Source organism: Schistocerca americana, chromosome 3 (assembly GCF_021461395.2).
Source record: "Schistocerca americana isolate TAMUIC-IGC-003095 chromosome 3, iqSchAmer2.1, whole genome shotgun sequence".
Lineage (NCBI taxonomy): Eukaryota > Metazoa > Arthropoda > Insecta > Orthoptera > Acrididae > Schistocerca > Schistocerca americana.
This window is the reverse complement of record NC_060121.1, coordinates 697,977,383-697,987,347: the sequence shown is the minus strand read 5'-3', so window position 1 is coordinate 697,987,347 and position 9,965 is coordinate 697,977,383. Positions and strand designations below refer to the sequence as shown.

The window sequence follows — 9,965 nt, the reverse complement described above, 5'->3', positions numbered from 1 at the left end:
CACTGAAGAGCTAAAGAAACTGGTACACGTGCGTAATATCGTGTAGGGCTCCGCGAGCACACAGAAGTACCGCAACATGACGTGGCATGGACTCGACTAATGTCTGAAGTAGTGGTCGGGGGAACTGATACTACGAATGCTGCAGGGCTGTCAATAAATCCGTAACAGCACGAGGGGGTAGAGATCTCTTCTGAACAGCACGTTTAAAGGCATCTCAGATATGCTCAATAATGTTCATGTCTGGGGAGTTTGATGACCAGGGGAAGTCATTAAACCCAGAACAGTGTTCCAGGAGCCACTCTGTAGCAATTCTGGAAATGTGGTGTGTCGCAATGTCCTGCCGGCATTGCCCAAGTCCGTCGGAATGCACAATGGACATGAATGGAAGCAGGTGATCAAACAGGATGCTTACGTACGTGTCACCTGTCAGAGTCGTATCCAGACGTCTCACTGGTCCCACATCACTCAACTGCACACGGCCCACACCATTGCCGGCCGCGGTGGCCGAGCGGTTCTAGGCGCTTCAGTCTGGAGCCGCGCGACTGCTACGGTCGCAGGTTCGAATCCTGCCTCGGGCATGGATGTGTGTGATGTCCTTAGGTTAGATAGGTTTAGGTAGTTCTAAGTTCTAGGTGACTGATGACCTCAGAAGTTAAGTCCCATAGTGCTCAGAGCCATTTAACCATTTAAACCCACACCATTACAGAGCCTCCACCATCTTGAAACGTCCCCAGCTGACATGCAGGGTCCGCTCGATACAATTTGAAACGAGACTCGTTCGACCAGGCAACATGTTTCCAGTCATCAACAGTCCCTATTTGGTGTTGGCGGGCCCACGCGAGGCGTAAAATTTTGTCTCGTGCAGACATCAAGGGTACACGTGTGGGTCTTAAGCTCCGAAACCACATATCGATGGTGTTTCGTTAAATGATTCGCACGCTGACACTTGCCGATGACCCAGCACTGAAACCTGCAACAATTTGCCGAAGGATTGCACTTCTGTCACGCTGAGCGATTATCTTAAGTCGTCGTTGGTTCCGTTCCTGCAGGATCTTTTTCCGGCCGCAGCGATGTCGGAGATCTGATGTTTTACCGGACTCCTCATATTCACGGTACATTCGTGAAATGGTCGTACAGGAATGGCCCCACTTCGTCGCTACCTCGGAGATGCTGTGTCCCATCGCTCGTGCGCCGACTATCACGTTGAAACTCACTTAAATCTTGATAACCTCAACTGTAGCAGCAATAACCGATGTAACAGCTGCGCCATATACTTGTTGTTTTATATAAGCATTGCCACCGCAGCGCCGCATTCTGTCTCTTTACAGATCTCTGTATTCGAATATGCATGTCTATATCAGTGTCTTTAGCGCTTCACGTTAGTGCACGTTAGTGTATTGAACATTTAGATGTTTGTTACGAGTTGGTTATCTCCTCTTAAATGGAACTTTTACTTGGGATCTGTGGAAGATAAGCTGGTACATCCATTTTTCTTTGCAAATATTCTTGTTTTCTTACGTGTTCTGCACCCTGGAGGACCCCACACTATGGATATATTGAGACGAAAAGTTAGGCGACCATACTCACGACTCCAGCGTGTACCGCACCACAGTCGACAAGGCGTGCGCAGTTGCTGCATGGGTTGGCAGTATGAGCTATACCGAGGTTCGCCAGGGGCCTCAGCTGTCAACCCATGGGCACCACGTGTATGGACAGCGACTGGTCTCATTAAATACAGGAGCACTGAGCTACGGTGGACAGTTCTCTCCAGTGCGCCGAGTCGTGTACAGTATCTGGTCACTGCCGAGTCTAAGAGCTGCATCCCGAGCCTAGAAGCTGCAGTGTTCTTTCGTCGTTTCCGAGACTCAGGCTCCGTAGGCATCGCAGGCCAGCTCTGGACTCTACGTAGGCATCAGTTAGAGGAATCGTGACAGGATTTCAATATTTCAGAGTAATACTTTGTAATAATTTCAAACGTCTAATTGTGCTGAACATTTCACAAGAAGAAGCATCATTTAAGTTGAGCATTTCTTTATATTTAAGAAATATCATTTTATTACTAATTGTTGGGGATTTTTCTGGTTGAAGATAACCTACGCCGTCCTCCTGCAGTCCCATAAAAGGTACGTCTAATCTGATATAAGCTAACAGTACTTGGTCGCATCAGTGGCAACTGAGAGCAGAACGGCGCTTGGAAACAGAAACATTAACAATTTTCTCGTTTCTCTCCTATTGTGATACTGTTTGCAAACGTTTTAAAATATAAGGCAACAAAGCTTAAACCTGCGGTGTTGTCTGCAAAACGCTGCGCAGCTCTGCGCATTAACGCCTTATTGTTTCCTGGCCCGGTGCTCTACTGTGTGGCCACGGGCGCAAAATAAACAAAAGCAGCCGTGCGCAGCGTAATCTGTAACTCAGCGCTCGACGAGCGGGTTAGCAAAAAGATTCCAGGTTGAGAGGTAACTCTGTCTTTGTGCATACACAAAGGATACAAAGATAAAGAGACCTGTGGTGCAGACAAATGGGGAAATTAGCACCAGAAGCAGCACTTACTGGACTCCGGCATCCGCCGTCGTTACAGAAATTTACCAGGTATAACTTGTCGACACGATTTAGAATATTTTTGCGGAAACCGTTTGAAAGCACGTTCATTTATATGTACAACCTCATCCAGTTTTATTCTACGGAAACTGCTGGTTTGTTTACGATTCGTTTTATCGAGGTATCTCAACGCCATGAACAAATTTTCAGTGTGCGGCAGTGTACGACTGTTTGCACAAATCGGACGAAAATCCACTTATCAATTACTAGTCTCTCTTATATCTAAAACTCAAAAAATGACGGTTTGAAGAAATACAATCCGTCTGGCGAAACATTAACAGCGTGTTTACGAACGCTCGGCCAGTGAGTATGTAACGTAAGAACACTGTAATACACGTAGATAATACAGTTATATTTAGGGAGACAAGTGTTACGTAACTGAATGTGAAATAGATATTCTTTGAATATACAGGATAATATAAAACTAGCTGCCCTTATTTGGACTTTTAGATGTCCACCATCAATCCTACTGGTAAGGATCCCAAACCGAACAGAAGTACTACAGCAGAGGATGAACATGTGTAATGCAGGCCGTCTTTTGCAGGCAATCTGTTGCATCTTTTAAGCCATCTGCCAATAAAATGCAGTCTTTGGTTTCCCTTATCCACGGCATTATCTATGTGATCGTTTCAATTTCAGCTGTTCGTAATAGTAATTCCCAGGCATTTAGTTGAATTGGCAGACTTTAAATTTGTGTGATTTATCGTGAAACCGAAATTTAACTCATTTCTTTTCCTACTCAACTGGACACCTCACACTTTTCCTTATCTGAGAGAATTTGCACTTTTCGCATCATACAGACATCCTGTCTAAGTCATTTTGCAGCTGGTTTTGATCTATCACTATTACCACTCCGTCTACAGGCCGCAAGCGGCCCATCGGGACCACTAGACCGCCGTGTCGTCCTCCGAGGAGGATGTGGATTGGAGGGGCATGGGGTCAGCACACCGCTCTGCCGGTCGTTATGATGGTATTCTTGACCGAAGCCGCTACTATTCGGTCGAGTAGCTCCTCAATTGACATCACGAGGGTGAGTGCACCCAAAAAAATGGCAACAGCGCATGGCGGCCTGCGTGGTCACCCATCCAAGTGCCGGCCACACCCAACAGCGCTTAACTTCGGTGACCGCACGGGAACCGGTGTACCCACTGCGGCAAGGCCGTTGCCGATCTATCACTACACTAGGCGATAAATGACAGCATCATCTGCAAACGATCTAAGAGGACTGCTCAAATTGTCTCCTAAATCGTTTATACAGATTAGGAACATGTCTTTGAGGAACGCTGGATATTAATTCTGTTGTACCCGATGATTCTGCATCGATTACTACGTACTGTGGTTGTCCTGACAGGAAATCACGAATCCAGTCGCACAACCGAAGCGATACTGCATAGGCTCAGTCTTATTTTAAGTCTCTTGTGAGGAGTGATGTTAAAAGCCTTCTGGAAGTATAGAAATATAGAATAAATTTGAGATCCCGTGTCGATGGCACCCATTACTTCGAGGCACATATAAAAAGCTAGTTGTATCGCGACAGACTGCTAACTGAAGGGTCCCGGGTTCGATTCCCAGCAAGATCGGAGATTTTTTCGGCTCGGGGACGAGGTATCGATTGTATCTTCCTTACATTCGTATCGTCATTATTAACACGAAAGTCGTCTCATTCATATTGTCGCATCCTCTTTTCTCTGTTGAGATGGCAGCATGGACAATAACCAAAAGCCTATAAGCTGGAATAAAAAAGGAGGTAGTTGTGTTTCGCAAGAATATGTTTTCTAATTCCGTTTATTTTCCTATTTTGGGACGTTAAGGTGAACCGATAATGCTGTATCTATATTATCAGAAATTCTTCTCGTTATATTTTAGAAACAACGTAGTTGCTCCCTTTCAATGAGGACAATAAAATCGTGGGCGCTCACAGTCAACGGGTGGTAAACTGAACGTTACGAACTGCGAAAGTTCTTGTGAGAGAAAAAGTGAAAGTGGGAAGTGGAATGTGGCTCTGTGGCACAGAGAGTGACGCGAGGCACGACAACGCTAGCGTAGGCGGTGCGTTTCTGCGGAGCGAAGCACTGCGTCTGTGCCACAAACGCAACTGCTTTGTGAGTGTCTCGCCGTCGCTGGGTGGGAGGTAAGAAGCCTCTGCGCAGGTGTGCTGCGTCCTAAAAACCGCCAGCCGAGCGCACAGCGGCCGACGGACCACCAGCTACGTCAGAAGCAGCTTAGGGCGCCGCGGGCGTCTGTGTAGCGTGTAGTCGGACGTGTCCACGGCAACGCAAGGCAAGAGTGGCGCTACCAGCAAAAAAGGCCTGCAAGGGAGTTACTCGCTGCTCCTGTCACACGCGTAGTTCTGTTACTCGTGGCCTCTTCTAGAGGGAGAGACGGCGAGTGGGTGGCATTTAAGCAGTTCCGTCTCTGGACGTGGAAACGCATATCGACGAGGTGCTGGTGACGTCACAGCGTGGAATTCCACGTTCAGCTACACCTCGGGGCGTGAAATAATGAGCCGGGCATGTCAGATTTTTGCCTCGTGCAGAGGAACGTGGCTACCGAGATGCGACATCGTTTTCAATTCACAGGGACGACTCTGGAGCAGCCATATTATACAGGGTGCAACAAAAATGTTCGGCACAAATTGCAGACGCATTTCTCAGACGTAATTATGTTATGCGAACATGGGTCTGGAAACGCTTTCTTTCCATGTTATAACACATTTTCTGGAACTTCCGGTAATTTACAAGAATGATTGTCTATCGAAGTAGCTGGATCCAAACGGTACATATCGAACGTGCGATTCTAAATCGATCATGCGACTCTTTTTGGCGGGCGTTATGATCAATTATTTGTGAACGTCATTTTTATCTTTTTCCCGTCCTTCCCTTGGTTGATCTAAGTTACATACCTGCGCGAATTAATGGTAAAAAGGGAATTTTTCCCGTAGCGTGCACATCACATGACGATAACACCGACGAGGACTAAGGTAAGTCATTTCATGTGTAATTACAGGCCTGCTACGGTCGCAGGTTCGAATCCTGCCTCGGGCATGGGTGTGTGTGATGTCCTTAGGTTAGTTAGGTTTACGTAGTTCTAAGTTCTAGGGGACTTATGACCTAAGATGTTGAGTCCCATAGTGCTCAGAGCCATTTGAACCATTTTGTAATTACAAGTATTTTTGTAACGGTCATCTTTTGTCATTACTGTAGTGACCACCGTAAACATACTCATAACGCCCGCCACCAGAGCCGTCGCATGCGTCCACTTTTCCCTGCAAACGCAAGTTGTGTAAGTGTAGGTACTGGAACAAGTACAGTTCGTCTCTTTGTCGTGGTCGCCCTTCTATTTTTATGGTATACTTGACAGACTTCCACAGCTGCTCAATATTCTGGGCGTGGACACTGGCGTCATCCGAAGAGACGAACTCCAGAGAATGGTTCACGAATTCGTGGTCGAACCCTTTAGCTTTTAGAGTCTTGTACGACTGAAACCCGTCTGTGATGACTTTTGTTCCAGGCAGTATGAAGTGTTTTACGAGACCCCCTAAAGTCACCTTGTCTCGGGACAATACCCTCACAACGAAACACTCGCGGGACTCTCTTTCTATCCCACCGAATACCCATATATGATCTATTTCAGTTTTAGAAGGTCGTCCTCTCTGATTATTTTGTCTAGCAATATGAGATTCGTCTACTTTTACAATTATATTCGCTCCACAAATTGGCACACTATCATTTGTCACTAACACGTAACAGACTTCTCGGCAAAACCCGAAATGCCGAGCGGTTCTAGGCGCTCAGTCCGGAACCGCGCGACTGATACGGTCGCAGGTTCGAATCCTGCCTCGGTTATGGATGTGTGTGATGTCCATAGGTTGGTTAGGTTTAAGTAGTTCTAAGTTATAGGGGACTGATGACCACAGATGTTAAGTCCCATAGTGCTCAGAGCCATTTGAGCCAAAACCCGAAATAGTCACACACAGTATTTGCGGGTAACTCATTCTGATGCTGTGGCTTGCAACGTGTAAGCTCGAATCCAGCACGACAAAATAATTACGCTCGTCTGAATGGATAATTTGGAGGGCTCGAACCATGTATTTTTCCTGATGCTGGTTCGCTTTCCGCAAAGTCCGAAATGAAATTGCAACGATATCTCAGTGTCGACACTCCTCTTACGAAGTTTTACAGACTTCGCAGCACCACAGTCAACACAGTCCCTCCTTTCTTCGTCCGGCAGAAGTCCATACTTGCGGCAAAAAGTCAAACATTTGTCTATGCTGGATATGCATGGAATTAGAGTTTTCCATGTCAATCCGCAAAAGATACGTGAGAAACAGCAGACATTACACTCGCTATCGACAGAAACCGTTTGGGTTTCCCGATCCAATCACAAATAATTACGGCGGGAATGTAATGTACACGCCCGCATCTCGTGGTCGTGCGGTAGCGTTCTCGCTTCCCACGCCCGGGTTCCCGGGTTCGATTCCCGGCGGGGTCAGGGATTTTCTCTGCCTCGTGATGGCTGGGTGTTGTGTGCTGTCCTTAGGTTAGTTAGGTTTAAGTAGTTCTAAGTTCTAGGGGACTTATGACCACAGCAGTTGAGTCCCATAGTGCTCAGAGCCATTTTTTTTGTAATGTACACGAGCTGAAGGAACAACGGAAAACTGATAAAAATGACGATCACAAATAATTGATCATAGCGCCCGCCACGAGACTTCCATAATCGATTTACTTCCGCACGTTCGATATGTATCGTTTGAACCCCTCCGACTTCGATAGGCAATCATTCTTGGAAATTACCATGCTTTCTTTCCATGTTATAACTCATTTTCTCCAACTCATTAATAAAGATAAACAGACACGAAATGACCTTACCAGCATACCACATGCAACTCTTTCTCACAGCAGATGTTCAATGTGTCCTCCGCGGTCATTGATACATGCATCAAGCGCCATCGTACACACTCGCTGATGTATCCCTGGAGTAATGCTTACGGTTGAGCGCGAGCGCCATTGCCGTCAGCTAATCCATACATCAAATTGACATCTGCCATCTCTGCATTTGTGCACACTGCCATTGCACGAGCAAAGTCTGTGATGGACTCTACGACGTAACCCGTGTGCTTGCAACGGTCGTACTGGAACTGTTGATATTTGTAAACAAGCAATGACGTACGTCGCGTGGCAACAGGGACATGCAAAATAAAACACTGGCGGTGTCCAACGTAAGCAGACGTCACTGAGAGTGCATGTTCTCCATGATTCTAACGTTGTGTTCTTGTATGTTTCCCACGGTTAATGAGTTTGAGAAAATGAGCTGTAACATGGAAACAAAGCGTCTCCAGATCGATGTTCATCTAACATAATTTCTTCATCTACGTGTGAGGAATGTGTCCTGCAATTTGTGCCGTACATTTTTGTTACACCCGGTATGGCGTTATGTGTCGTATTTGGTGCGTTTTGTTTATGATCAGGCCGGCCGTTGTGACCGAGCGGTTCTAGGCGCTTCAGTCCGGAACCGCGCTGCTGCTACGGTCGCAGGTTTGAATCCTGCCTCGGGCATGGATCCGTGTGATGTCCTTAGGTTAGTTAGGTTTAAGTAGTTCTAAGTCTAGGGGGCTGATGACCTCAGATGTTAAGTCCCATAGTGCTCAGAACCATTTGAACCATTTTTTATCATCTATATGTGACGTGAACTTTGTATCTCGTAAATAGCTCTGCAGCTGAAATGATCCGTACTTATTCTCCAGGTGTACAATAGCGCAAGCTACTTGAATATCTTTGATTGCCGATCGATCGTCTAACACTGCATTGTCCGTTTTCTCAATACTTTAAACTGTTTCACAGAATGTATTTTCTCGCGCGAGGTTGTCTTTTGGTTGGTTCACTCATTTCTCAACCATTGCTTTCCTTTCATGCCCCTCGACGCTTGTAACTGCCGTCTGGTTTCTGTACAAGTTGTAAACAGCCTTTCGCTCCCTGTATTTCACGCCTGCTACCATCAGAATATCAAATAGGCTGTTTCATTCAATACTGTCTAAAGCTTTCTCTACGTTTACAAATTCTACAAGTGTAGGTTTGCCTTTCCTTGACCTATCGTCTAAGGTAAGCCGCAGTGTCAATCCAAAGTGATCTTCCCCGAGTCGCCTTCTACCGGTTTTTCCATTCTTCTGTGAATAATACGTGTTAGTATTCTGCAGCCATGACTTATCAAAGTGATAGTTCGGTAATTTTCACACTTCTCAGCAATTTCTTTCCTTAGAATTGGAATTTTACATTCTTCTTGAAGTCTGAGGCTATTTCGAAGGAAGGAAGATTACGGTTTAATGTCCAGACGTCATCGAGGTTATTAAAGTGGAGCAGAAGTTCGGATAGGTCCAAGGATGGGGGAGAAAATCGGAAATGTGTTTGAACCGTGCCGGCCGAGGTGGCCGAGCGGTTCTAGGCCCTACAGTCTGGAACAGCGCGACCGCTACGGTCGCGGGTTCGAATCCTGCCTCGGGCATGGATGTGTGTAATGTCCTTAGGTTAGTTAGGGTTAAGTAGTTCTACGTTCTAGGGGACTGATGACCACAGAAGTTAAGTCCCATAGTGCTCAGAGCCATTTGAACCATTTTTTTGTATGAACCGTCGTCGTCCCGAATGCGAGTTCAGTGTGCTGACCACTGGGCAAGAGTATTTTGCCTGTTTCATATATCCAGATGCAAGAGTTTTGTCATGGGTTGTTTCTCCAAAGGCTATCAGTAGTTCTGATGGCATGTCGTCTAATCCCAGTTTAGGCGACTGCCTAATTCCACCCTATTGCCATGTCAAAACCTTACGACGACTGAACACCGCGACACTGAATACCTCCTGATGTCGTTACGGACACGTTATGTGTTGAGAAAAGCATGTAAGAGGAGAAAAGACGAACGGGGAATCATCCTAGCAACAAACAATTCGGGCCTCATGTAGAGAAACACGGTGACATAAACGACTTTTAGAAAAGGTTTATTGTTATGTCCCGCCACCTGGGAAGGAGTATTTCGGAAACACCGAAGACGGTCGGTTATTCGTAGGCTACTGTCGTGAGCAACTGCAGAAACTGGTTGGCGGATCCCCAAACCACGAGTGGCGATAAGGTGTTGGACGCTCACGCCGCATCATAGCTCAGGGGGTTTCCCGCTCTACAAAGCAGTATGTGTGACAGAACTGACAGAGCACAATGCTGGTGCAGGATCAATGTGACGAGTACGACACTGACTGCGTGCTGTTAAACGTGGGACTCCACAGAAGACGACCCCTGCGTGTTTCCATGTTGACCCAACGACGTCGTCAGTTACGATTACAGTGTGTACAGGATCATCGAAACTGGACCGTGAACCAATGGAA

General features: G+C 46.4%; 1 pseudogene; it reads right to left on the bottom strand.

Moving 5' to 3' along the window:
* Positions 1-3,650: 3,650 nt before the first annotated feature.
* Positions 3,651-3,768, bottom strand: LOC124607732 (annotated as a pseudogene).
* Positions 3,769-9,965: the final 6,197 nt, after the last annotated feature.